This window comes from Rattus norvegicus, chromosome 19 (genome assembly GCF_021556685.1).
Source record: "Rattus norvegicus strain SHRSP/BbbUtx chromosome 19, alternate assembly SHRSP_T2T, whole genome shotgun sequence".
NCBI classification, from domain to species: Eukaryota; Metazoa; Chordata; class Mammalia; order Rodentia; family Muridae; genus Rattus; species Rattus norvegicus.
Genome location: NC_141552.1, coordinates 58,255,175 through 58,281,915, shown reverse-complemented (window position 1 = coordinate 58,281,915; position 26,741 = coordinate 58,255,175). Strand labels below are relative to the sequence as shown.

Here is a 26,741-nt window from a genome sequence, read left to right as displayed (position 1 = left end):
AACTTTCTTTTTTTTTTTTTTTTTTTTTTTTTTTTCCGGAGCTGGGGACCGAACCCAGGGCCTTGCGCTCGCTAGGCACTGAGCTAAATCCCCAACCCCCTTTAACTTTCTCTATGACATTGACTTCAGCCATCACCCCGCTTCAGCCCTCACTGCTTCCCCTCACTTACCCATCACAGCATCCCCTCTTCAAGATCCCAGTGGAGGGCGGCCATGTTTCCGCTTGCCCCTAGCCTACCCCCCTTTCAAAGTCACTTTGTAAATCTAACAAAATAACCAAGATGTAAATATGCTGTCCTTCCCAGATTTCCCAGACAAGCTCCCTCTGGAGATTTTCATTCCTCTTGCTCAGAGTGATACCTCCTTCTCTTAAGGGAAAATCACTTGCATTCTGTTCACCGCCTGCTTTCTTGTTTGTTTGTTTAATGGATGCCAAGGGAGCATGAGGAGAAAGGGCCAGAGAGAGGTCTGCAGGGGTGCATGGAGACACTGTAGCAGTCCTGGTGGTTTGCCCCCCCCTCGCCTCGCCTCTTTCCTTTCTCTTCTCTCTCCATCTCTTTCTCCCCCTTCCCCTTCTCTCTCTTTGTATGTTTTCCTTTCATTTCATTTTTGCACCATGCTGGCCCGCTCACTAAACTGTCTTTCAACTTGGGTGGTGAGAGAATTCCCCTGGGGCTTTGGGGGCTCCCCGGTAGTAACAAAGAGCTGTTGTCAGGGTGATGTGCAGCTCTGCACTGATAAAAGCAACCCACCCAGTCTGCAATAACACAGCTGTGGACGTTAGTGTCTCCGGACTCCAGAACTCTACCGAAGCTGAACCTTGACTGGGTGCCCAGAACCGGGCCGTCCAGAGTCACATGGAGGGATGCCACGAGACCCATGGCAGAGAATCAAAGTGCAGTGGGGCTTCGTGGGAAGAAGGGACAGGAGAATGGAGCCACTTGGTCTGAGCTACCTTTCCTCTCAGCATCTCAGTGTCTCTGCACACCTGCTGACTTACACTCCCTTTTGGACAACATCCTGATTATAAGTGGTCTCTAGCATTTCCTTGCATAGAGCCCCAAATAAATGTCCAACAACTCTGTAAGACTTGTTAGTGTCAGCATTTATTCCTAACTTGTGATCTTTCTCTTTGTTTCTTATTTCATCTTCTCCAGTTAAACACGCTGCCCTTACCCTGGATGCTTGACTAAGGATGGGGCCACGGGATGCTGTGGGCAAGGTAGAGAACAGGTAAGGGCCAGGTAGCCCAATGACAGCTATGAGGCGCTTGAGGAAGTGTGGTGAAGGGTTTCCCAACAGCACTGGGATCACTCTATTTCAGGAATCCAAAGAAGCAGAGAAGACTATGGTGGGCATGTGAGGAGAAGGAGCCTTATGACTGAACCCAGCCAACTAAAAACAAGGCCTTCAGGTTTAGCTAGCATCCTTTGCGATACTGAAGAGAGAAAGATGGCTGTCACTGTGCAAGACGGAACACTGTTCCTCATTTGTTACGAAGGCGAAAGACCCTCTAGGAGAGTCCATCCAGCATCTACAGAAGCTCGAGCATACTGATAATTCTGCTAACTTGGGTTCTCTAGAGATCATTGTTAGTTCTACAGGTTGGGTGGGCACTGTCCTCATTGAACTCCCTGCAATTACCTCCTATTTCTACCTTCCTGTGAAGATTCAAGTCTTCTTAACACCAGGGAGTCCTTGAGGCTTGTTTCTGATTCAAAATAAAATCCTTTTTGCCACAGCTGGAAACAGGTGGGCCTGCTTTGCCTATCCCTTTGAGACAATGTTAAATTGCTACTTTGTATCTACCCTCTGTCTCTGTGATGGGTAACCAGGCGCAGCTGAGGGATGACAGGAGGAGGCCACAGATTGATATGATAGAGAGGCCGCTCACTTTGCCAAGAAACTAACCTAATCCTTATGCTACAGTCTAACACCTCCCTAACCATCTACCCTTTACTCTTGTGTGCTCTGTTTTATACCTGAGAATGCTGACCAATAGGAACAACATAGACAGAGGTAGTCGTGAGCATTGTTATTCCTCCTGGAATACCTGTGTGAGAGAGAGTGTCAAGGGAGTGAACTGAACCCCTCAACCAAAAGTTGCAGCCCTTGGTAGCCTTCTCTGGCTAAAAGCCCTCAACTTCCTGTAGAACCAAATACAGATGCTTCTGGCTCAGGTTCAGGTCCATGACCCCCTTCCTGGAAAATTCACTTTTTTATGGTTTCTCTATAGCCTAACTTGACCCTCAAAACCATTCTCTTCATTATTAAACTGTCCTCAAATACTCATGTACAGTTTCTGGCCTGCTGGATCTACCACAGAGGGGAATGAGGAGAGTCAAGATATAGCTTCTGGCCTCACAGTCACCTTGCTCCAAGCCTCAGACCCCCATGGTACTGCACTCACCGCCTTTAACAAGGGAAAATCCAGCTGGAAATTTTGGGAAAGTACAAGTGTAAAGAGCTGGGTGATCCCGGCAGAGTCTGGGTCGGCCAGCACACAGCCTCTCACTCACACATAATGAATTTGCTTTAATTACAAAATCAGACCTGCACAGAACTAAAGGCTCAAAAAGCATCGAGGCAAAAAAATAAATAAATAAATAAATAAAATCATGAAACATGAGGGACAATGCAAAGTCCTTGAAGACTTTTTCCCCCAATTGTCCCAAGCCCCCATGTTTAATAGGATAGTATAAACTTTCAGTAAAACAAAGGATTTAAAAACTGAGGCACTCTTGATTTTATAACCCATTTCTCTCATCCCTTTCAAGATTTGCTTGAGAAAACGGATCAAGTAGGCAGAAAGGGTTTCAGAGTAACCATACTGGAAAACCATCACTTTGCTTTAAGAGGTATGTGCGTGTGAGCACGTACAACACCCCCCACCTCTGTGTGTGTGTGTGTGTGTGTGTGTGTGTGTGTGTGTGTGTGTGTGTGTTTTATAGGTCCTGGGTATCTTCCTCAACTAATTTCCAAACTAGTTTGTGAGACAAAGTCTCTCACTGAAGTTCTCTGACCCAGTAGACTGGCTGCCCAGTGATCTCAAAGGATATCCCTGCCTCTGCCTGATCAGCAGCACTGGGCTCTGGAGATCTGAACCCAGGTCCTCCTGGTTGCACAGCAAACACTTTACCAAGTGAGTCATTTCTCCAATGTCTTAAAAAGTATCTTTGGGGCTGGAGAGATGGCTCAGTGTGTAAGAGCATTTGCTGTGCGTGTGTAACCAATGCCAAAAAGCTAGGTATGGCCACACATGCTTGTAACCTTGAGGTTAGGAGATAGAGGCAGGAGGATCAATAGCATTTGCTGAGTACTACCCTTGCACCAGAGTCTGGGAAACTCGGCCTCAAAAGGTAAGGTGAAAGGCATTTGAGGAAGACACCCAACATTGACCTCTGACCACACATGTATGCATGTGCCCACCCACACAGGAGCAAATGGACACACATGATAGAGTAGTACTTTAAATTTTCTGGGGATGACAGAAAGGGATGGTGTGTTGTTTTCGGCATGCACCCCAACCATATTAGTGACTGGAGTCACATCCAGGCCTGGAAGGGGCAGTGCCTCAGGGCTTACTCAATGTTGGCTGTGGCACTCGAGGATGACACTAAGTTCCTGGCGCATGTGACATTCTACTACTTAGTTCTCTCTGCCTGGGTGCCATTTACACAAAACCATAGCAAGAACGTCCATCCCCCCCCCCCAGATGGTAAATAAGCAGAAACCCAATGTATTTAGGGAATCCTGTGCCCAGAGCCTAAAAAGAGGAGTCAGTTCACGGCTGAACTAATTGTCCTTGTGGTGCACAGACAATATACCAGAGCTATGACTTTCTAGGTTGGGAAGTCAGGTAGGTGTCCCCCAGGTAACTTTCAAAATAACCGGTCTCCAAGCCCCTCTACCTGTGACTTCTTGTAAGGATGATGAACTATTTTCAATAACTTTCTCACTCATCTCGTGTTGAAAGCTGCCGCTGTCCTGCATACGTAAAAAATATCAACAGTTGACTCATCTCGAGTAGGGAAATGCTGACAGAGTCAGGTGGAGGAGGGAGGTAGCGCTCCTGTCCCTGAGCCGTCCCTACATGATCTTGACATCCCCCACCCCCACCCCGTGTTCCCATGCGATGTAGAACAAGCATGCGTCACAGATCCCTTGTGGCCCTGGGATGTCTTGCAAATCCACTCAGCAAGGAGAACTGGAGGTCAGCTTGATGCACTGTGGGCTCTGAGCCGTGACCCTTTGATAACCTGGTTCACACTGCATTCCTGGTTCAGTCAAGGTCTTTGTCTCCTCTAAGAGATCCTGGATGACTGAACAAGAGGGGAGCAGTCAGTTGGAACACTGGCATTGGCTGTAACTTCTGCACTCCAGCTGGAGAGAGTGGTCAGCATTCTGAGAGGGTCCTGAGGGAATCAGACGCCCCTCTTCTGATTTCAGTCTCGCCCTGACAAGGGGAGACCTGGACCAGCCCTGATGTCAAGTGATTAGAGGCTCGGGGGCCCCTGACATGGCTATTAGCCCTGTGGTTGTTGACAAGCCACATCTGAGACAATGCTACACGGCGCCCTGTGTGCCTGTGACACAGACTTACAGGCTCAACTCTTTCCTCTCTCCTGACATAATGGGTTGTGACAGAGTGACAGAGCAGAGTGTTTGCGTTTGTGCCCATAAAACCCTTGAGGAAATAGAGATCTCTCTGGAATCCAGTCCTGGGAGGGATCTCGTGCAGATGTCAGGCAGCCTCTGCTGCGGCTAAAGTTCCTACCAGTTACAAAGTCTGAAAACTGGACCCTAGAGCATGGCTCCTGAGACCTGGGGGCGGGGTGGGGCGGGAGGGCAGAGACTCAGTGACCTCTGAACCTGAGCTGGGGTTGCTTTTGTTCACTCAAATGTCAGCCGGTGTCGTCTTACCATGTCAAACAAATTTCAGTATTGGAACCCAAATGGGCCAACAGTAAAAAGTAGAAATCCTCCCCTTCCCCAGTCCCTGTGGCCCCTTTCCCTTATCTTTCTCCTTTCTATTCCACTCACTGCACACACTCACAACTCCAAATACCAGGGATTCATCCTCAGACAAGAATGCAGAAGTCGCTCAAGCTGGTCTAGTAACATCCCAGCACTTCCAAGTGAAGGATGAGATGACAGATTGAGAATTCGAACATGCTCTTTGTTTAAAGGCCCCCTATGGGTTAGTTGTGTGGTGTTACCTAAACCAGTAGAGATAAGATGGGCACAGGGGTACCCGCCTTTGTACCTGCAGCTCAGAAGGCAAATGACAGGAAGATCAACACAAACTCAAGGATGACCTGGTCTGTTTGGAGAATTCCAGGCCAACCAGAGCTAAACGGTGGGATCTTGTCTCAAAACAAAACTACAAGGCAAGCCAACACCAGGCTCGAGATAGATACACGGAGCAGACAATGCCACTCTGGTTCGCTGCCTGGTATTACCACACAGGACAGATGCTAACAAGGAGTTCTCAGAGTGCCCAGTCTGCTATCTCTTTTTATAAAGTTTATCAATGCACACCACATCTATTCGATGACATATTGTCGGTATCGGCTTTTGTGCTACTATGGTAACATTGAGTAATTGCAATGGAGATGATGTAATAAAAATATGACAATATTAGCTACCTGGATCTTTATCCTTTTTTTTTTTTAAATTTCACAGATTCCTGATGCAGAGGGTACTTGGTGTGAGTTGAAGTGGTGTACAGAGAGACTTTTAATTGCTGTTGAAGTCCCAGTGAAGTCCAAGCAAGTGTGGATGGAGGGGAAGGGTCATGTGACCATACTAGATTCAGAAACAAAGGGCAGCAGACAGCTCTGTGATGCCTTAGGCCCAGAAATGGTGATCCCAGTACGAAGGAGGCTATGGCTGGAGAACAGTTAGTTTGGGGCCAACCTTGAAAAGATCAAACCCCATCTGAAAACAAGAAAAAGGAGGAGGAACGGGGTAGGAGGAGAGGAAAGAGGAAGAGGAGGGGAAAGGTTCTGTGTCAACCCATAACAAGGGAAGGTTAAGTCCGCATCAATATCATCTGCAGACAAAAGACACTGACAATAAATATTTCACAAAGAAGAACAAAAGAATATTTCATGTTGCCTCCACAAGAAAACCCATAGTCCCAATTACTGCTTCTTCAATTACAAATGGTCTTACATGTAATCTTCTCGGGGTAATTTTATTAGTTTGGGCACTGTTCACAATATCAGCCACAGAGGACTAAAAATCTGATTAAACTAATTTAGCCAACACAGAAAGGAGAAAGAGAGGCTCAGGAGACAGTATTCATTTGATGGCTACAATACATATATCAGAAGAGAATATTCCATAAGTCAGTACTTACGAATGCAAACTTCTTTAGGGTTTGGATTCAGAAGCACTTTTTCTTGTGACTAAATAAACAGACATATCTGAGTAGCTTGGTCTAAAATATTAACAGTCTTGCTGCACCAGAGATCTTAGTCCTTGCCTCACTTCTGTCAGGAAGCCATGGAGCATACATTCCCAGTGCCTAGCTAACCATGTAATTGAGAACTCCCCACTCTCTTCACTGTGGGAATCTGTCAGTTAAAGTCTAAGGATACATACACGCAGCTATGAAAATGAACTTACACAAATCTGTCTGTGGATCAGGAGGGGCTGGGATGCAAGCCGACATTTTGCTACTTAATTGGCTGAGGCCGGCTTACCAGTGCACACGTGTGTTTGGGCGCTGCTGTGCTGTACTATATGACTCTTCTTGACAGACCTATTTAGTGAGAAGGAGGTGTTTTTCTCCCCCCAGATAATTGCTCAAAATCATGCCTTCAAAGTCAGGGTGATTCAAACTTGCCTGTCTGTATTTTGCAAACACACTTGGAAGGAATGCAAATATATCCTATTTCTCATTCAACGCACAAGTTTGGGGATGCTTTCTTGCTCTTTCTTTCTTCCTCCCCTTCCTTGAGCAATGAAGGAGAAGAAATTCAAATCCCCCAGAGTTCAGACCATCTCTAGTATGATTTACATGGTCCAAATCTTTCAGAGAATGTTTTTAACCCAGTGCAAGCCCAGCAGCCTCACTAAGAGCTGTTGAAACAGACCCCGCCAGTCAAACAGAACATGGGGACCTGAGATGTCCTTTTACTAGGTGTCTTGTTAGACATTAGTAGGTTAAGGTTATTGAGGATGGAGTCCTCCTCTACGTCTATGCCCCTGGCAACACACACTAAGTTATTAAATAGAATATTAAGGCACCCCAGACTATCTGTCTACTCCCTTTGTGTGTCTGACCCCTCTTGTCCAATATACTGAGTCTAATTGCCTGTTGAAATCGCAACTGATCATTTTGGCTTGATCCTGTGCAGATAACCAAATGTGCTTTTGAGTTCCCTGATATGTTCCAAAGACAACATTTCACACCACGTCTTCCATCATCTGACTCTACATTCCACCCTTTCTTTGAGTAGCATACTAGGTTTAAATAAAGAAATGGTCACCTTTGCCCTTTGTCCTTGGTAACACTTGGGGGTGTCTCCCTAGTAGAACAAACCCTTTGGCACCCAAATCCCCAGAATATTTAAAGGAGTCTTTTCTTTTGGACAGTACCTGGCTGGATGGATGGAGAAAGGACTTTGAGGTCAGCCCATCTTCATGTTTTCCCTAAAAAATGACGGACCCCCATCCGCAGTAGGGTAGGAGCCACTTCTTATATATGAAAAGGATAGCATTACAGATTTGCATGCCACACAGTGTGGAAATCATCTGGATCCCAGTAGGTGCTGCACGGCCAGCAGTCTGCTTTGTCCCCGATTCCCCTGACTGTGCTCTCAAGACCTCCATTAGCGTCTTGCTTTCTCTTTATGTTTTTAAATGTCCATGTAGCGATTCTAAGATGGTCGATGCAGGCATTAGCAAGCCCAGACGCATCCTAATAAGAGAGTTCAGAGATAAGAAAGGAGCCACTGAAGGTGGCTGACACAACCAGGCTACCACGACGACCCACATATACCTCAGCTGTCAGCAAAGCTCTGTGGAGCAGAGACCTCACAGTTAGGATCTGTCTTAATACCAAGACACAGGAAGAGGTTTAATGAGGATTCCAAGGTCTAGAAAGTACTATGGTTTAGCCCTAAAAAAAACCAGCCCCATGACAAAGAACTGCTTAGCACAGATCTGTCCTTACAAAACGCAAAATGCAGGGCCGATCCCAAGGCCTTATGCTTTATTATCCTGAAGGAAATACGAAGTATGGAGATGGGCTGCCCCTTATATATTGGTCACTGAGGCCAGTCCTAGAGAATTAAAGGGTTATATCACCTCTTACAAACTCTAGAGGGTTTCAAGACTGCCCCAACCTGCTCCGCCATTTCAAGTGGGGAAAGTGAGTCCTGCAAAACTACATCTTCAAATGGCTCCAATTTCAGAAGTTAATCCAAGTCTATTCGCTTCATCTATTGAAAGATGAAAAAATACGTCGATCTAGCCTCTTTTTCCGGGTCAAGATTGTGGTCCTGGTATGGAATGCTGACTGCACTTCCTACAGTGTGACACCTGGCTATGACATCCGTGTCACCACAAGGAGCCTGGCATAGAAAACATTGTTTTCTTTCTTTCCTTTCGTAAGTACATTGTTATGGCTAAATAAGTCAAGTGTAGGTATTTTAATTGCGGTTAGATAGCCAGACGGTCGTGCAGCACAGTTAATTGTGAAAACTGAGGTGTTTCTATGAGTTGCTGATACAAGTGGTATTTTACAGACGTTCCTAGAGCCAAGAGAACTGAAACCATTCCAGGGGCATGGTTGGGAGTCAGACTCGGTAGAGGAAGAGTTTACCAGAAATAAAGGACTAACCGCCGTGAAGGCTATAAGTCACTTTTGGCAGGCACATGGCCTTAATCTTTCCCTCTAACCTGGAGCGAATGTGACCTAGCACAGCGTAAAGGTTTCAAATTGGAGACCTGGAAGCACAAGGGGCATTGTGGTCCTGTGTGGACTTAGGATGAGTATTAGGGAATAAGGTGGGCACGAGTTGAGTCACCCCACAGTACCTCCTACAGTCACCAATGCTGTTTGGACAAATGCAATTCTGTATTCCAGCTGGAACACTTAGTGCAACTTTGCAAGATAAGAAAGGAAATCCCAGGCTGCCAGGGATCCCAGGAAGTTCTTGCATATCTTCTGTTTCGGGTGTGATGGCACGCAGTCTTAGAGCAGGCTACTGTCCAATGCCTTTGAGAGTAGTTTGCATGCATGCTTAGAGATGGGTGCTGTCCAATGCCTTTGGGGGTGTGTGTCAAGAAGGCCCTATCAGTTTCCCCCTTCTTAGGTTAGAAAGAGTCTATCTATAAACACCACAGGAACAGCAGCCAACTTCAACTGACTTCAGAAGGAAAGGACTCCTCTACCCCGTCCCTAACACAGTCCTGTGAGAAGCTGGCAGAATAGAAACCCTCATCTAATACATGGTCTCAGAATCCAAGCAACCGAGAAGAGAAGGTGCCAGCCACCTGCTCTGAACAGACACACATTCATATCCTGCCACTGATGATGGTATGCTAGTAATGGCAGTAGGTTTTGTTTAGAAGCAGATCAATGCCCAACTAATAGGACTAGCAGTAAATGGACAAATGAACTCCACACAGAGTGTGGCCAGGAATGTGAATAGTTTGTTTCACTCTATTTTGTCTTTTGTTTTTCGACTGCTCTACAACGACACAAATTCTTATGGTTTTTGTTTTGATTTTGTGTTTTTGTTTTTGTTTTTGTTTTCAATGCAAAGAGTCTTCCCAGGCTTTAAGAAGATCTGCACCCACTTTTCAGGGTGTCCTGTAAGAAGAGGGACTGGAAGCTTCTCTAAGAAAGGAACGAAGCAAGGCTTTAGTGAGAGTGTACTGGAGGATGAGAGCAAGAGCCAGGCTTTCTTAAGTTAATCTCTGCCCATCTGCCTTTTGCTTTGCTTGGGAACTGGAACAGAAATAAGGGAGCCCCAAGAAGTTCTGAGGTCATAGCTAACCAGGCAAATCAATGTTATCTCTTGGAATTTGGGGTTTTTGGGAAACACTGAAAGGATGTCTATTTCTCCAAGGGGAGGTCATAGAGATTTCAGAGCCTATGCCTTACAGAAAAACACCATCCCCTCATCCCACCCCCCTGACCCCTGACACACATAACTCATACACACCCCTGCCGCCACTTCCCCCAGATCTCTATTTGTTGAATATATATCAGTGTTGGAAGGGGAAAGACTCAGAGATCTATAAAGGGAATAGAGTCAACATTTTAGGGACCAAAGGAGACAGATCAGCTTCCTAAAGCTACATGGAGACACAGCATAGATAGTGGCCTTGTTGACTTGAGGCTTGGTGACTCTTGACTGTCCCTGGTCAGATGACATTTCTCTAGTGAGCTGACATGCTAGATACAAAGCAATAAGGCAAACAGAAAAGGGGGGCAGCTGTCAGCCAAGCACTTCAGTGTTGGCGGTACAGAGGTCCTGGGTAGGGTGGAAGTGACTATATCTTAGATGACTCAGCCAACCGGTTTGCTGTCCTTCCATCTGAACCAATCATGAAAGAGACCCAATAAGACTGGTCCCCTGAGGGGGAAAAAACCGTTTTCAATAGTATTTCTGATAGAAAGATCTAATGTAAGCAAGACCAAATATTACATGTTAAGCTCAGGCATTTTTATTATTGTTGTTGTTGTTGTTGTTATTACTACTACTACTACTACGACGACGTTTTAGTATTACATTAATCCAGGAGTTCATCTTCTCTTCTCTCTAGTACAGATGTTAGCGCTAAGAAACGGCAAGCCAGGCTGCTTGCTGGGTGACGTTCCATAAAGGAGACCCAGATGGAGCCGCAAATGGCCAAATTGTAACTTCCTTTCCACATCGTGCCTCTCTTGCTCTGCCTGCTGGGTCCCTACAGAAATGACTTGCTCAGCCGTCCTCTCGAGTCTCCCCACCGAGTGCCCGGGTGGCTCCATTAGTCACAGACCCACACATGTCACGTGCTCCGGACCTGAGATTCTGAGCGCACAGCCCTGAGCGCTGGGAGTGGGTGAGGGCCTGGGGTACCAAGAGCAAAAGTTGCCGCTTCGGGTCTCATTTCAAAACGACTTGAAAATGAAGATCAGAAAGAGGTAGGTGTGTTTCACAGATGCTGCTGAGATTAAAGGGTACACGGAGTTTTGCAAGGACAAAAGCCCGTGTTCACTCACCCGTTCTGTCATTCGCTCATGGGTCCATTCCTCCACCTGAGAAATAACTTTTGAGTGCCTGCGCTATGCCAAGAATTTTGTGGGGTTTGCAAGAGTAAATAATAAAGGGGCAACATTGAAGTCCACACAGGTGGAATAATAAGTTTTTTCAATGTTCCAGAACCAGAGGAGGGGCACTAGCCAAATGCATCAGGGGAATGTTGGAGCATCCTCACAAAGAGGCTTCATGAAATTTCGAAGCACTTTGGGGTAATGGGCAGGAGGGTGCCAGTCATGGGGTGTGTGCTCAGGTGGAGGGACAGGGAGACATATGGCAGCTGGCACAGAAGGGTCTCTGGGACTGAAGAGCCAGGAGTCTCGGCTATCCTCCACCATGACTGCCAGAGAACGGTATGGGAGAAGCCTGGCACTGTATCCTCTTACTCACAAGCTCGGTTGGTTCCGTGCTTCTTGCAGACAAAGCCCTAGTCTGGGCTGTAGAACTATCAACCCCTGAAGTACGGACAAACGACTCTATTCCTTGGGGTCTAAGCCACACACTGTATTGTGGACCCACAGAACGCTGAGCCCTACTCTTTGTCTTGGACCACCAAACATCACCTCACCGGAATCCCCAAGTTTCGGCACAATTCGAGCTTCTTCCGAATAAAAAAAAAAACAAAGTAAACTCTTAGTGAATCTCCTGTTAACAAATCACACGTCTTTATTTATACATATGTGGAGAAGGGGTGGATATCTCGGCTGATGATTTTACCCACTATGGGGTCCCTACAGCATCCTCAATCTAGTTTTGGAAAATGAGGTTACACATCCTAGTGGAGCCAGTTTCTAAGGAACCCCGGACTTTCCTAAGGCTCTGCAGAAGCCTGTGCCTGTGAGGAATGGAAGAGAGACAAACCCTTGCTGTTCAATTAAGATGTTTATTTGCTGTGACGTGTGACACGAGGAGCCCTCCTAGGTTATTATCTGGAAGATGGTTCATTTATCTGCAGTGCGTCTTGCTACAGAATCATCTGAAACGCTGCTTCTTCAATATAAACCCCAAAGAACTGCCTTTTCCTCCCTTTTCTTTATAAAGTACTAACTAGACTGAGCTTTCCCAGACTCAGTGGGAAGACAGTGCATCCCTCCCCTGTTTTTTGTCTTTGTTTTCTGGGTATTTGGTTTGGTTGGTTGGTTTGGATTTTTTTTCTTTTCTTTCTTTCTTTCTTTTTTTTTTTTTTGAGTCAAAGTCTTGTTTTATAGCCCTAGTTAGTCTGCCATTTACTAGGGTAGCCCAGATAGACCTCGAACTCACAGCAATTCCCCTGTCTCTGCCTCATCTTTAGTGGCATTCGAGATGCGAGGCATTGTGTCTGTTATTTACTTTGCTTATCCCAGGCTATGGATGAGGAAATGACTTTATTATTTTCCCAGTGCGGGGCAGTCTGTAAAAACCTTAGAACTTGACATAAATGTGACATGAGCTTTGTCTTGCCAAAGGAAAGAAAGCCCGCCGATGTCCCTTGAAATAGTCCCAGGATTGGTCAAGCGGACTGAGATAAAGAAGTCGGAGGAAATAAAGACAAAGCCCCACACGGTCTTCCTGGCTAGAGATAGAAATGGTCTAGTTCTGTTGATGAGGGAGGTGGGGAGCCTCAGCTCAGAAGACCCAACCCCGACCCCATATCTCTACAGGAACTTGTGTCCTTCAAGACACCTGAGAAGGTTCCCATTTGCTTTTTCATTTTGAAATCTCGGTTACCAAGAGGGGACTTGGGAAAGCAAACAAATAAACACAAAGGCAACCAAGGAAAACGAGAAGAAACCTGAGTGGGACCAGCATAGGATTCAGGAGGCTTAGACCAGGGAAAAAGAAAGCTTTGAGGAAAAGAGGAGGAAGGAGGAAAGGAGGGAAGAGAGAAAGAGAGAGGAAGAAGAGGAGGGGTGGAGGGGAAGGGGAGGGAAGGGACACAAAGGTCTGGGGACTTCGCTCAGTTGGCAGAGTGACCTTCTGTGGTACAAAGTCCCGATGCTGCTCATTCCTAGTCCTCAAGAGGTGGAGATGGAGGGAGTTCAAGGACAGCCTAGACTATGGATACTGTCACAGAAAGAGGAGGGAGGCTGAGGGAGAGTGAAGGGGAGAGGGGAGAAGCACAGGGTTGGGGTGGGGGAGTGGAGGAGAGAAAGAATGCTTCTTAGTTTCCCATCCATCAGTATACCTTTGCAGTCGTTTGAACAAAATGGCGGACACTCCAAGGACATTTAAGAGTTCATTACTTCTTGGCTCTGTTTGTTTGTTTGTTTGTTTGTTTTTATCTTTTTCCTTCAAAAGTCAGGCTACTTCTAAAAGAATTCTGAGGGGTTTTTTTTTTTCTTTCTTCCTTTTATCGCCTTCCTGGTCTACCCAGCTGCTTCCACCAGGGAAAGTCAGCACCAAATGCCACCCTGACAGCCAGACTTTTTGCACAGCGGCTTAATTACTCATTATGAGATCCCATCAACAGGAGCTCTGGTCTGTGGTTTTGTAATAAGGGCTGTTATCTTTCCTAAGACTTTCAACTCCTTCACTGGGTGGGGGGGTGGGGGGGGCTGTGGCAGAGATGTCCGCCACCCCACTTTCCACAGGAAGGGAGTGGAATGATTTTTAACGCGTGAATCTGATGCCATTAACAATGCTGACAGCTGTTTAATCCCAGTAGAAATAACAGCTGAGTCCCAACTGCAGGAAAAAATAATTAACTCTTCAGTGGGTTTGGAGGAAGGAATCTTACGAATCAATTATGGGGGCTCTATCCTTACCTGTGGTTTTTGTCAATTATTTAGCCATTCAGGGAGGGGGGAGCTCCTTGGCGAATAAAATGACAGGAGGCCCTTTGAAGGCAAAGAGACTTGTTAAGTCCGGAAAGCAGATTTATTAAATGGGCCTGTTCGCGGTTCGCCATTAATTAAACTAAAGAACCATATTTTTTTCTCTCTGTGTGTTTCCCCAGAATCTTAGAGCATAATGAACTGAGAGAAAGAAAGGAAATGATGAAAAAGTGAGATATGTTGGTGACCTGCTGGCAGGCGAGGGGAGCTGAGGTGGGAGAGAAAGAAAATAACAGGTTCTTTCGCTAAAACAGAAACACGTGGTGGGACTACAGGCAGTGCGTCCCTTTACGATGTGTGCCATTTAATTTAGGCAAACCGCGTAGACACCTGGCAAGGACAGTAAGTTTGTTACTTGGCTCTCTCGGGCAGCCAGGCACTCTTTGGCGTCCAAGTTCTCTTGCCTGCCTTACCCTCCCCCCACTCCCGAGTTTGCTAATACCCTGTTACTATCTCTGTTGCTTTTAATTTGTAAAATCTTATAGATATAGATATAAATATGTCTGATTAAGATCCAGCTCTGAAATATGTGGCTCTCACTTAGTGGCTCCCAGATAATAAAGCACTCGTGGATCCTCTCTGTTCGTTTATACTGTGAGACTCCCAGCAGACGTCTTAAGCACCCAGCAGCCCGAACAGCACATTGCATGTATTTAAATTTGGCTCTTTGTCTGGATACCCCTCTCCCTAGTGTCGCAGCTGACGATCCCTGGCGAGCCTCGGTTCATCTGGAAAGGATATGACTCTGCCACACGGCAAGCCTTTGCCACCTGCCCAAGCCTCCCTCCTGTTGGGATGTGGGGAGCAACAACCCGCTCTTTACAGAGAGCTCTGAGGCTGTTGGGGGTAAGGAGAGACCTTTATCATCTGAGACCTTTATCATCTTTAAACTTACAGGTGGCGGGGGAAGGTTCCCTGGCAGCAGCAGGCAGGGCGGTGGTGCAGCTTTGGGAAGCATCCCCAGCTCTTGTGTGCTTGTCCCCATTGTACAGATGGGAAAACTGAGGTTCTGAGAGGGGGAAATGAGCTGGCTGTGTCTTGTTAGCATTCTGTTTAACGCAACCGGGCAGATATGCCTGTAAGATCCTTTGGTAAGCTTTTCAATCCAAACTCACAAGGGAAAGCTAATACACAACAGCTGAACTTGACACAAAGAACCCTGGGTGGGGAACTTTCTAGGGAAAGTCTTGGCTCGGCTCACTCAGTACCCATTTCATTTTCTTCTGTCCCTCGAGGACCGTTTAACTCCATTTAACATGGTGAATTGTGAGGATGGATTCTCATGGTCAACTTGGTAGAATCCAGAATCACCTGGAAGTGTGTCTACAGGTGTGACTGACAGAGAGGATTTAAAAGAAAACCAACCCCAAGTGTCAGTGAAAACATCCAATGGGCTTCGACCTGGGACTGGATGGCAAAGCTAGCAAGCTGGACGAATACCGGTATCCCATCCTTGACTTACTGGGACATGTGATACGAAGCCACCATAAGCATCCCGATTCTCACATCCCAGGCTTTCCCCACCATGAAGGGCAGTGCCCCCAAACTGTGAGCCCCAGGAAACCCTTCTTCCATTAAGCTGCTTCGGTTAATTAGTTTGCCCTGGCAACTCATAAAGTGGATGGTGGGGCACTCTTCCCTGCTCACAAATACTGCACCTGATCTCATCACTAAGCAGCCTTCCTCGTGGCTGCCTCGGTTCAACTTCCGGATAAAGTATGGGTCTCCTATGGGGCTAGAAGCCAGCCTTGACTTCTGGCCCATGGAGCACCAAAGGAACATTCTAGAACTTGCCATTTGAACTAATACCCAAACTACTAGGTCCCACTGCGGGGCGGCTGTGGAATTTCTGACTCCCCCAGCTCCCCACCCACAGTGATAAACCAGGTTTCCCAGCAACACTGTTAAAAGCTCCAAGTGGGTTGGAAAGGAGGGAAGTCCCACTTTCGAGGCCCTCGCTGGGCTCCCAGAACTCCGTCTGATCAGAGAATGTTCTTTCTTGCTACACACCTAAGAGTACAGGAAAGCGGGGTTGGAAAGATGGCTTAGTAGGTAAAGGTGCTTGCTGCCCAGGCTGAGTGTCTGCCTTGATCTCTGAGTCCCACATGGTGGAAGGAGAGAACCTGCCCACTACCCCTTAGGTATTTTCTTACACACACACACACCCACACACACACACAAACACACACACACACACACACACACACACACACACACTAAATACATAAATAAATAGAACTAAAATTTTAAAATTGGGGAGAGGACTAGGTAGCTCAATTTCTTTCTGTCACTCTTTCTTTCCTTCTTTCCTTTTAATCTTAAGAGACTTGCCTTCACCCACAAAGGGGTTATGTGACAAACATTCCGAGTCCCTTCTTATGGTAATACCGCACTGGGCAAATGACTCGGCTCCCATCCAACTGAGCATAATAAAACGAAACAATCTGGGAGCTATCTCCAATAGCCTTCATCTTCACCATACTAATGATTTCAAAACCAATGAGCAGAGCTGGAAAGGGCAGATGAAAGGAAGGACGGCTCGACGGGCTCTGCCTGGCCCGTCCTCGGCATCCGCGGCTGGGGGCGTTGCTTGCTATCAGTACCCTGGTTTTCCACAGGGCTTTAAGGGAAGGAGACCCCATGGCTGCAGTGCTAGGCTTTACAAAGGAAATTAAGACAGTCTGATAAGGCCCATACATACGTTAACTATGACAGAATGGAACTTGTCTGTGACATTGGCTTGCTGGGGAGTTGTATGGTCTCTACCAGGACCTGGTCCCACTGGATATTAGCTACAAGGACTAATTGTGCTTGTACCGAATCCAGAGCATGTGGTCATGTCTGGGGTTGGAGGTCATCATTCCCTAGGCTAGAAGAATGGTGTTGGGCTAGTCTAGAAATCACTTAGACATACATTCACTTGCTCATTCATTCATTCCTGCACATTAATTCAGCCCTACAGGTCACCATGTACTTGGGCCTAGAGTCTTTTATATAGGATGAGTAAGTCCCACACTATGATCTCAGAGATCTCAGAAGAGCAGAAGGGTCTATCGCAGCATACATGTGGTTAATGTCTTAGGCTGCTTGCTAAGTGAAAGGTGAAGTCACAGAATTGAAGCTGGCTGGGGAGAGAAGGTTCTAGACTGTCAGGCTTCTTCCTTCTCTCAGGCTAACTGTATGTCCCAGGGCACTGCAACACAACTTCACATGGAAGCCCTACCATCCTGCCCCTGCCTTCCTTCACAAAACCCACAGTCAGGGGTCTCCTCAACCACCTCCTGACTGAGCCTGGTGACTCTTCCTTAGATGGAAACCTGACCACGCCTGACACTCCCAAGTCAGAACTTCAGTGTGACTCCAGTACTGGCTTTTTGTTTTTCCTTCGAAAGCCTGACTGAGCGGCAAGGGTAAGGATTGGGGTGGGGTTGGGGCATGGAGGGGGTAGGGTGTGGGAGATGGGAGAGGATGGTCATTACCTATCACAACTCAGAGCTGTGTGTGTTCCTTTGGAGCAGAACTGGGGACATGGATTTAACTCCTTCCTACCAAATACCTCTGGGCATTAGTGGGCGTCTCAGGAGACTCAGGTGAACACGAGGAAAGACACTGAAACACATACCATGTGTCTCAGGGACTGGTGAAACACTGTGGAGAATGTTCTAGAAGGGAAGGAAGAAAAGAGTCGATTTGAAGGGAAGAATTGGAGTGACTGGTGTATTGCACATACCTTCTGATAAAGATACTAATGATAACTATTTACACACACACACACACACACACACACACACACACACACACACACTATGGAGTCCTTCATCATACCAGGCCGCCTGTGCTGATCTGACACCTAGGAATTCATCCAGTCCTTACAGCAACTCCAGGAGAGGGATACCCTCATTTTCTTCTACTTGACAAGCTTGGAAGTTGAAGTCAAGGCACAGAGCAGTCAGTGTTCACAAGGTACAGTAAGTAGTTCACAGAATCAAACCCCAGACCACCATTTTTATCAAAAACAAATTTGCAACCCAGCTAAGGCCCTTTAGAAAGTCTTCCCTCTTTTACCTGGTGTTCCTTTTTTTTTTTTTTTTTTGAAAACGTGACCTTGGGAAATACAGTATATATGTATCAGTCTGTGATTGTCATGTTCATTTGCGCCTTATTTTAGTAAAAGAGATAAGCAGAACCATGCTAAATTTTCAATAAAAATGAAATAGTTAAAAGAAAAAAAAAGAAATGCATAGACACAGAGGAGGCTGTAGAGATGATTCAGGGGTTATAAGAGCACTGGCTTCTCTTAAAGAGGGCCCAGGTTCAATTCCCAGCATCCACGTGGTGGCTCACAACCATCTGTAACCCTAGTTCCAAAGAATATGACTCCCTCTTCTGGATTCCATGGGAACTGCAAGCATGCATGTGCTGCACAGAGTAAAAATAAATCAAACTAAAATAACAAAAAACAAACAAACAAACAAACAAAAAAACAAACAAACAATCCAACACGAATGTAGGCATAGAACAGGCTATTGAAGTGTAGCCTGTAGCCTCAGCTATTCCAGAGCCTGAGGCAGAAGGATTTGTCGCTCCAGCCCGGACTGATCCCCATACTTATACTCTGTCTCTGAATGAAGAGAAATGGACAGAGATGTAGCTCAGTGGTAGAGCTCTTGCTTAGTATATGTAAAGCCCTTGGCCCTTGCAGTACTAACTGCAAGACATAAACAGGAACAACTGAAAGGAAAGGATAGAGAATAGCCTTCGCGAGAAAATGAACCTTATGCCAGGTGTGGTAGCTTATATCTGCAACCCCAGCCCTTGGAAGACAGAGGCAGGAAGACAGCCTGGGCTATACAGTAAGTCTCATCCCACTTTGAGCTGCAGAGTGGGTCTCTGCCTTAAAAACAAGCAAGAGTTGGAGAGATGACTCAGTACTTGGCTTCCAAGCTGGAGTTCCCCACATGGCTTTCCTGAGATTCATATCACAACAACAAAAAAAAAAAAAAAATCAACAGGGGCCATGTCCCCACCCAATAAATAAATACATACATAAATGAATAAATAAGAAAAACAAACAAAACAAAGTAACCCATAAAGTGTCAATGAAACTATATAATCATGTGAAGGTAAGAAACAAAATAGAAACTTCCACAGAGTAAAATTCTAGTATGCTTAGATGCCAGGTTCAGGGTGCATTAAGGAAAAAAATTGTAAAGAAAGAAATAACATTCTTTCTATTTGGTTCTAATCCATGTAACCATGAGCAATTCACTTTAGGGTATAACTATCTTTTCTTCCCCTACAGTCTCTTAATGCAGTGCCTTGAGAAAACTCAACTGGTTCTGCCGTTTTTTCTTCTTCTTCGTTTTTTTTTCTTCTTCTTCTTCTGATTCTTCTGAGATATTACACGTGGAAAAATAAGTTCTCTTTGTGGGTTTTTAATATGTCAGTTGAGCAGATAATGCTGGGTATTTTAGCTCATGGAAAGGAAGAGATTGCAAGTGGAAAGGCGTTCTATTCTCCAACCTAATGTCTTATGTGTGTCTGTCCAGAGTTGATGCAGCAGGCAGATCGCCCTGCAGATAACTTGTCCATACCTGTTCTCAGGCTCACAACTAAGTCACAGCCCCTCCCTCTGTGACCCCTCCTCCTCCTCTTCCTCCTCTTCCTCCTCTTCCTCCTCTTCCTCCTCTTCCTCCTCCTCTTCCTCCTCCTCCTCCTCCTCCTCCTCCCATCCAATTGTATGAACCATGGCAACTCTGCTTGGGAAAATCTAATACTTTCAATCTTCAGACTGCTCCTGTACCCAACAAATGACCCATGAGCTTCCAGATCAAACATAAGTGACCGAGGAGACAGAGGAACAGGGTCCCTGTTTTCAGAGTGAGCTGTTTAGCTGGGATCATATCACAATGTGACTGGGATGCCCAGGGTGACTCCTCCACAGAGAACACGGAAACTCAACAGCCCTGGAGTGAGCAGTGTGGTTTGTTCCGCAGACATCAACAGAGTCTCTCACTGGCAAACGTTAGACTGTAAATCTGAATGGGCAGGTATTTTATTAGGTGTTTTAAAATCCACTCAATGATCAAGGGTGATTTAAATGGTTTTTATTTATTATTACTCTGTGTGTGTGTGTGTGTGTGTGTGTGTGTGTGTGTGTGTGTGTGTGTATGTATGTGTGTTCAAAGGACAACTTTCAGTAGTCTGTTCTCCCCTCCATCTTGGAACCTGGGAATCAAACTTGTATTGTTGGTTTGCTTAGCATTTTCTTATCCAATGAACCATCTTGAGGGCTCATCGATGGCGCTGTTTTTTGTGGGGGTTTTTTGTTTGTTAGTTTTTTGTTTTTTGGCATTGTTATAATTGTCTCTGTGTTACTGGTGGATAATTTTGAGGTCCCTAAGGCTCCAATGACGAAGAGGCAAATGTGAAAATGGAAGGCAGGATTCAAAGGAAACCCAGTTGAGGTAAATCCCATGAGGGTGGCTAGCTTTGGAAAAACCTCCCCCACCCGGGACTGACGCAACTCCCCCTTGGGCGAGTCAACCTCTTGACTGAGGCTAAGCTTCTGCATCTTAAAACGAAAGTGACAAGGCATGCTCGTGTGTTTGGTACTTAGTACAATATCTGGTACAACATCCAGACTCAATAAACATTAGCTCTTAATAGATTTAATGTTACATCACTGCAACTGCTGGGGAATGAGCGCATCCCAACACAAGAACTGTAAGCAAATATCTGACTGGGTCAATAGTGCAATCATGACGTGCCCTCTTTAGTGTTTAGAAGTGAAGTGACTGCCTTCTACAATGGACTTTGAAAGAAGGTGGATTGATGGAGGGATAAGTGGACAGAGATGCAGGTAGAGAGCAGTGTTATTTACAGGTTATAGGTAGTGCGTGCGTGAGTAATATATAGTGCTTTCAATTGATGCGTATGAGTGAAATATTTCACAGTAGCAGACTGCTGGGAGACTGGCCTACTATGTGGCAATAAAGAATGGAATACTGTGGGACAGTCCAACAACAGGGTGGTAATAAACAAGCAGTAAGCGGCTAAGTAAGTTGCGCCATAGGATCCCATTTATCTGACACTCAAAGTATGAATGTGATCATCCATGGAGCTGGAGAGATAGCTCAGTGGTTAAGAGCTCTTGCCATTCTTAGGAAGGACCTGTAACTGTAGCTGTGTCAGGTCTGGCACCCGCTTCCGGAATCTGTAGGTACTATGCGTGCACCCATGTCTACACACAAACAAGCAAAAGCAAACAGGAAACAAATCTTTAAAATAGTAATATAAAAAGACGGACTAGATGGATTTGGTCCCCAGCTCCGGAAAAAAAGAAAAGAAAAAAAAAAAAGATGGACCAGAAATCAGAATAGTCTTTAGTTAGTCATGGAGACAAGCCTTATCTGTGAGATAGGGATTTGAGGGGGCTTCCTGGGGTGCCTTGATCTGGGGTGTATTTACATGGGCGCATTAGCAAGTCAACACCTCGCTGAGCTGGGCATCTCATGTGTGAGTACCTCACTGTGGAGAAGACCCATCTCAGTATAGATTCTGACTCAAACAGCTCTCCGTTTCTGAATGCCCTTTTCTTTCTGCACCAGACATTCTTTCTAGGCACTTTCTGAAGCATTCACTTGGAAAATCATTTCAGAGAATTGTTGGGCAGAATACATTATTTGAGCCTTTAAAAGCCATGAGCAGCCAGCGATCTTATTCTTAGCAAATGGCTGTCATCTTTTGATGTAAGCTTGACCTGGAAGGAAATCATGAGTGTGTGACACTGCTCAGCCTCCTGGCCTTGTCCAGTGGCCTCAGAGTCTTCTCATCCTTTCCTTACAAACAGGTTGCCTCCATAACAGGCAAACAAAATCTCTCTCTGATACCAAATCTCCACCCTCTGGTATGATATGTGGTAAGGATGTAGAAAGAGATCAACTCTAACACGTCCCATCTAGAGAATCACTGGTGGGGTAGGTATCCTTATCAGAGACTTGGCTCTCCCTCTCTCTTCCAGGAGACAGTTCAGTGGAGAGGGCAAGCCTTTCCAAAGTTTTTCCTTGACCTGATCAATGGATCAGAGATAGAAGACATATCAGGAGCATCCTGAAAGAACATCCTGCTGGTGGGTGTAACAGTTGTCTCTGGGAACAAAGACCTGATTGCTGGGTCTATTCCTAATCCCTGCTGGCTTGCTTTGGTACATGTTTGACAATAACCTAAAGACAGTGTAACTCAAAGACGATGTCTGCTACATTATCAGGGGGAGAACTGTAGACATGAGGTCAGAGTAGAGATGACAGGCTGAGGTGTGCTTGTACTAGTAGGCTGACTTTGTTCAAACTGCGAAGCCTCCTTGTTTCTCTCTAGACTCACTGAGTCCATGTGCCCGGGAGCAAGCTCCAGAACATGCTTATTTTAAGAAGATTGTTCTGGGCATTATCAGAGCTATAGGAGTGGCTCAACAGTTAAGAGAACTATGCTCTTTACAGGGCCAGAACTTAGTTCCCAGCACCTATGTCAGGTGGTTCACCACTACCTGCAACTCTAACACCAGGGGATCCAACAGCTTCTGCGGGCACCTACATACGCATGTGCATAACACACGCACACATTCACACTAATAAAACCAAGATCTTATTTGTTCGCTTGTTTCAGGATCAAGGACCTTGTGTGAAGAGTCCCTTTAAGGAAATACATCTTTCATCTGTGTCTTTATCCATACTGTCAGTCTAAAGCTTCATCCATCCATTTATCTATGTATCCATGTACCCACCTCCCACACATCCAGATATGACTTGCTCATCCATGCATCATTCTGTACATCAATGTTTCTATTCATGCACGCATCTATGCACCTACCAGGCATTCATCTGTTTGTGTACTAATAAATACATCTGTCTGTATATCCATCCACCTGCATACCATCCATCCATCTATCATCCATGCTTTATCCATCCATCCATCCATCCATCCATCCATCCATCCATCAGTTCTTCTACACACTCATCTATCTGTCCATCCACCCAGCCATCCTTCCATATGCCTGAACATACATACATCTGCCCACCCATATATTCTTTCATCTATCTATATATCCATCTACCTATCCATCCATATGTGCACCCATCAACATAGAGTTGCTTGATATTATCTTTATGCAACACCAGTGACTGGATTTACTTTGCTGCTTAAAAATAGATAGATAGATAGATAGATAGATAGATAGATAGATAGATAGTATAGATGATAGATTCTTCTATATCAAGTAGTTCTGCAGCAATTCACCTATATAATTGTCAATTTAGTTATATTGCTATTATAAAAAATTACTCAGAACAGTCATAATAGTCACTTCCTCCATCGGTCTCAGAACCTTATGCAAGCCTTCTTTGCCTGCGATCACTATTCCTACATGAAGATCACATAGGCCTTAGGAGAGCATGACTCTATGATACCACAGAGTGTGTGACTTGAGGCTCTTTTCAGGGACCATGTACCTTTAACAGGAAACACCTGAGTCCCAGGAGTCTGCAGGTCAGCCAGCACAGATCTATGGAGCTGATTACTTTCTGAGACGGCCAATTACAAGTGAGTAATTTCTATCCCCCCCAAGGTACTCTCTGGAGAATACACTATAGATTCTTCTGTTTCCAGGAAGCTAAGAGGATTTGGGCACCAAAGCCAAGCCCATCCACTGTGAAGTTCTTTGAGCATAAAGCTTTCTGAGGAGCCCTGCTTGTATAGAACAACAATAACCACAGAGGCAAAGATTCAGTAAATGACGGTGGTAGATTAATAAGAAGAAATAAAAGAAATGAGGCAGCCTGAGAGAAGAGAACCTCAAACTAAACATGTTCTTCTGGGATTGATCACTGTAGATCTCTACCAGAGTCACTCAAACCAGGAGCTGGTGAGCCAGGGAATTTTTCTAATTATTGTGCCCTGTAGAACTTCCCTGTTTCACTCTCTGTCTCCCCAGACCATAGAATCTATCGATTCTTTCTTCTGTACCCACTGGATGTGATCCAGATGGGAATCAAGTGGACTCTCTAAACCATGGCTTTTCTTCCTCCATTGTGATAAACACAAGGAACCGGAGAGTTGTTGCACTCTCCAGTGGCCTTACCCCGAAGCTAGTGACAGCTGTTCATGGGGACAGCCTCCTTTCATTTATATATTACAGCTGTTTAAGAACAACTCTATTCTAGCTAAAGAATTGGGAAGACAGCCAGTCATTCAGCAACAACAGAACAAGCTTGAAATTAGCTTCGTCCAAACTGTAGGCCAAGTCCTTCTGTTCGTCCTAGCCGGAGGCAAGGGTATCTCTCATCTAGGATTCCAAAGATAGCCAGTTTGGGGGCATGCATCAGAACTCAAGCCCCAGAGCTTTTTCTACATTGGGACATGGGTGTCATCGAAGTTTGCTGCCTCAGTTGATCCCTTGCTCCACGATTCAAAGCTTTATCACTATCATACCTTACGACTCATCCTGTGACCTCTGTCCTAACTTCTCAGCCCTTAAGACAGTCTAGAGCTAGGGAAGTAGCTCAGCTGACGAAGCTCAATACCTGGCAAGCATAAGCTCCCGAGTTTAAGCCCTGGGACCTACATTCAAAAGTCAGCAACCCAGTGCATTCCTCAAGCTTTGGTGGTAGCTCTACGCCTATGTCCACCAGGTGTTATGATGGCCATACTGGTTACAACACTGGGAGACACTGGGCAGAAACCAGTTACAACACTGGGAGACACTGGGCAGACACCAGTTAAAACACTGGGAGACACTGGGAAGACACCAGTTAAAACACTGGGGCCACAAAGTAAAGGTGGAGGCAAAAGAAAAACACACAAAAGGGGATGGGGACTTGGTGCAGAGGGTTGGTGGAGGAGGGGAGGGAAGGGGCGGGGCATGAGATGGTGGCAGAATGAGGGGGACCAGAACTTATTCTATCCATGTATGTTATTGTCAAAAATTAATTTTTAAAAGCCTGGGCGTGGTGATGGATTCTTGTAATCGCAGCACTGGGGATGCAGAGGCAAGAGGGTCCCTGGAGGTTAAGGCATAGCCTAACCAGCCTGACTGAGTTTCAATTCAATGAGAGACTGTCTCCAAAAGTAAGGTACACTGAATGATACCTGCAGTCGACCTCTGGCTTTCATTTCATGTGCACACATGTGCACCTGCACACATATGCACCCCCGTGTATATAATGTGTGACCTACCACGTGACACACACCCGCTTACTGATAGTTGTGGCTTTTTCCACTTGGATTCATTATTCCATGTTATCTGACGCTTCGATATGATGTTTCATAGGGTCTCATTAGTTTCATGGCATCTGCCCTGCAAATCCTAATGAGCTCTTCGATCTTCATCCCAGAAATCTGCCCCTGTATCACTTAGAGAATTATCAATACTGAGTCTGACACGCTGGACGTAGATAGATGGATAAGGTGGGGAGATGGATGGATGGATGGAAGGATGGACAGTTGGATGGATGGGCAGATGGAAAGGTGATTGGATAGATGGATGGATCGATGGATAGGTGAGTGAAAAGGTGAATGCATGGACGGATGGGTAAATAGTTGAAAACAGATGAAAATGGATGGATGAATAGTTGAAGGACAGATGAATGGATGGATTAATGGATAGGTGGGTGGATAAATGGATGGATGGATGGAGAGAGAGTGGATGGATGGTTGAAAAGTATGTATGTATTATGCATGTATGTATTATATATGTATGTATGTATATATACATGTACGTATGAGTATATGTAAATATGTATGTATACACGTATGTATGACTGATGTACACACAGCTCACTCTTTCACAATTTCCATCATAACACCTGAAGTGCTTCCCTATTCCTGTCTTGTCAAATGTTGGTGTCCATCTGACAGAGATCTTTTCCTTGTCTACCTTTGCTTCTTAGGGCCTTACCCAGCAGCTTGCAGAACCAGATAGTAAGCACAGCCACAGGTTTGAAAACAGGCTTTGGGAAAATAAATGAATCGATTTCAATAGCTGCTTTGGTAAGTTTGCCCAATGTCATTACAGGAACATGGGTTTCCTAGCTGCTGTGTTACTCTCATCCTGTACAAAGAAGCTAGGGCTGGAGAGATGGCTCAGTGGTTAAGAGCACTGACTACTCTTCCAGAGGTCCTGAGTTCAAATCCCAGCAACCACATGGTGGCTCCAAACCATCTGTAATGATATCTGGTGCCCTCTTCTGGTGTGTGTGTGTGAAGACAGTGACAGTGTACTTATATAATAAATGAATTTTTTTTTTTTTAAAGAAAAGAAGTACCTAGTGCCGAGTTCTGATAAACCTTCTGATTGGAAGACGTCTTTCCTGATTGCAAGGGAAAGTGGGCAATTGGGTGTTTTTTAAATGGCTTGAGAGCTTGGAACTCTCTCCACAGATGAGAAAGTCAAGAAGTAATAGATACCTCAGGATTCGGAACCCACTACTCCTACCACTCCGTATGAAGTTCTTTCCACTCTTCTTTTGTTGTTGCTGTTGCGGGGTTTTGTTCGTTTGTTTTGTGTTTTGTTTTGTTCTGTTTTTGTCTGTTTTTGGTTTTGTTTTTTTGTTTGTTTGTTTGTTTTTCATTTTTGTTTTTTTGGGACAAGGTTTCTCTTTGTGGCCCTGGC

General features: G+C 45.5%; 1 protein-coding gene and 1 long non-coding RNA gene across 7 annotated transcripts in view; one reads left to right on the top strand and one right to left on the bottom strand.

The window, feature by feature from the left end:
* Wwox (WW domain-containing oxidoreductase) overlaps positions 1–26,741 on the bottom strand; it is a 927,977-nt gene that overhangs the window by 202,420 nt on the left and 698,816 nt on the right.
* On the top strand, positions 1,158–1,749 carry LOC147999477 (uncharacterized). Its single transcript, XR_015644181.1, has 2 exons — positions 1,158–1,233; positions 1,325–1,749. It is a non-coding gene; the product is annotated as an uncharacterized LOC147999477 (long non-coding RNA).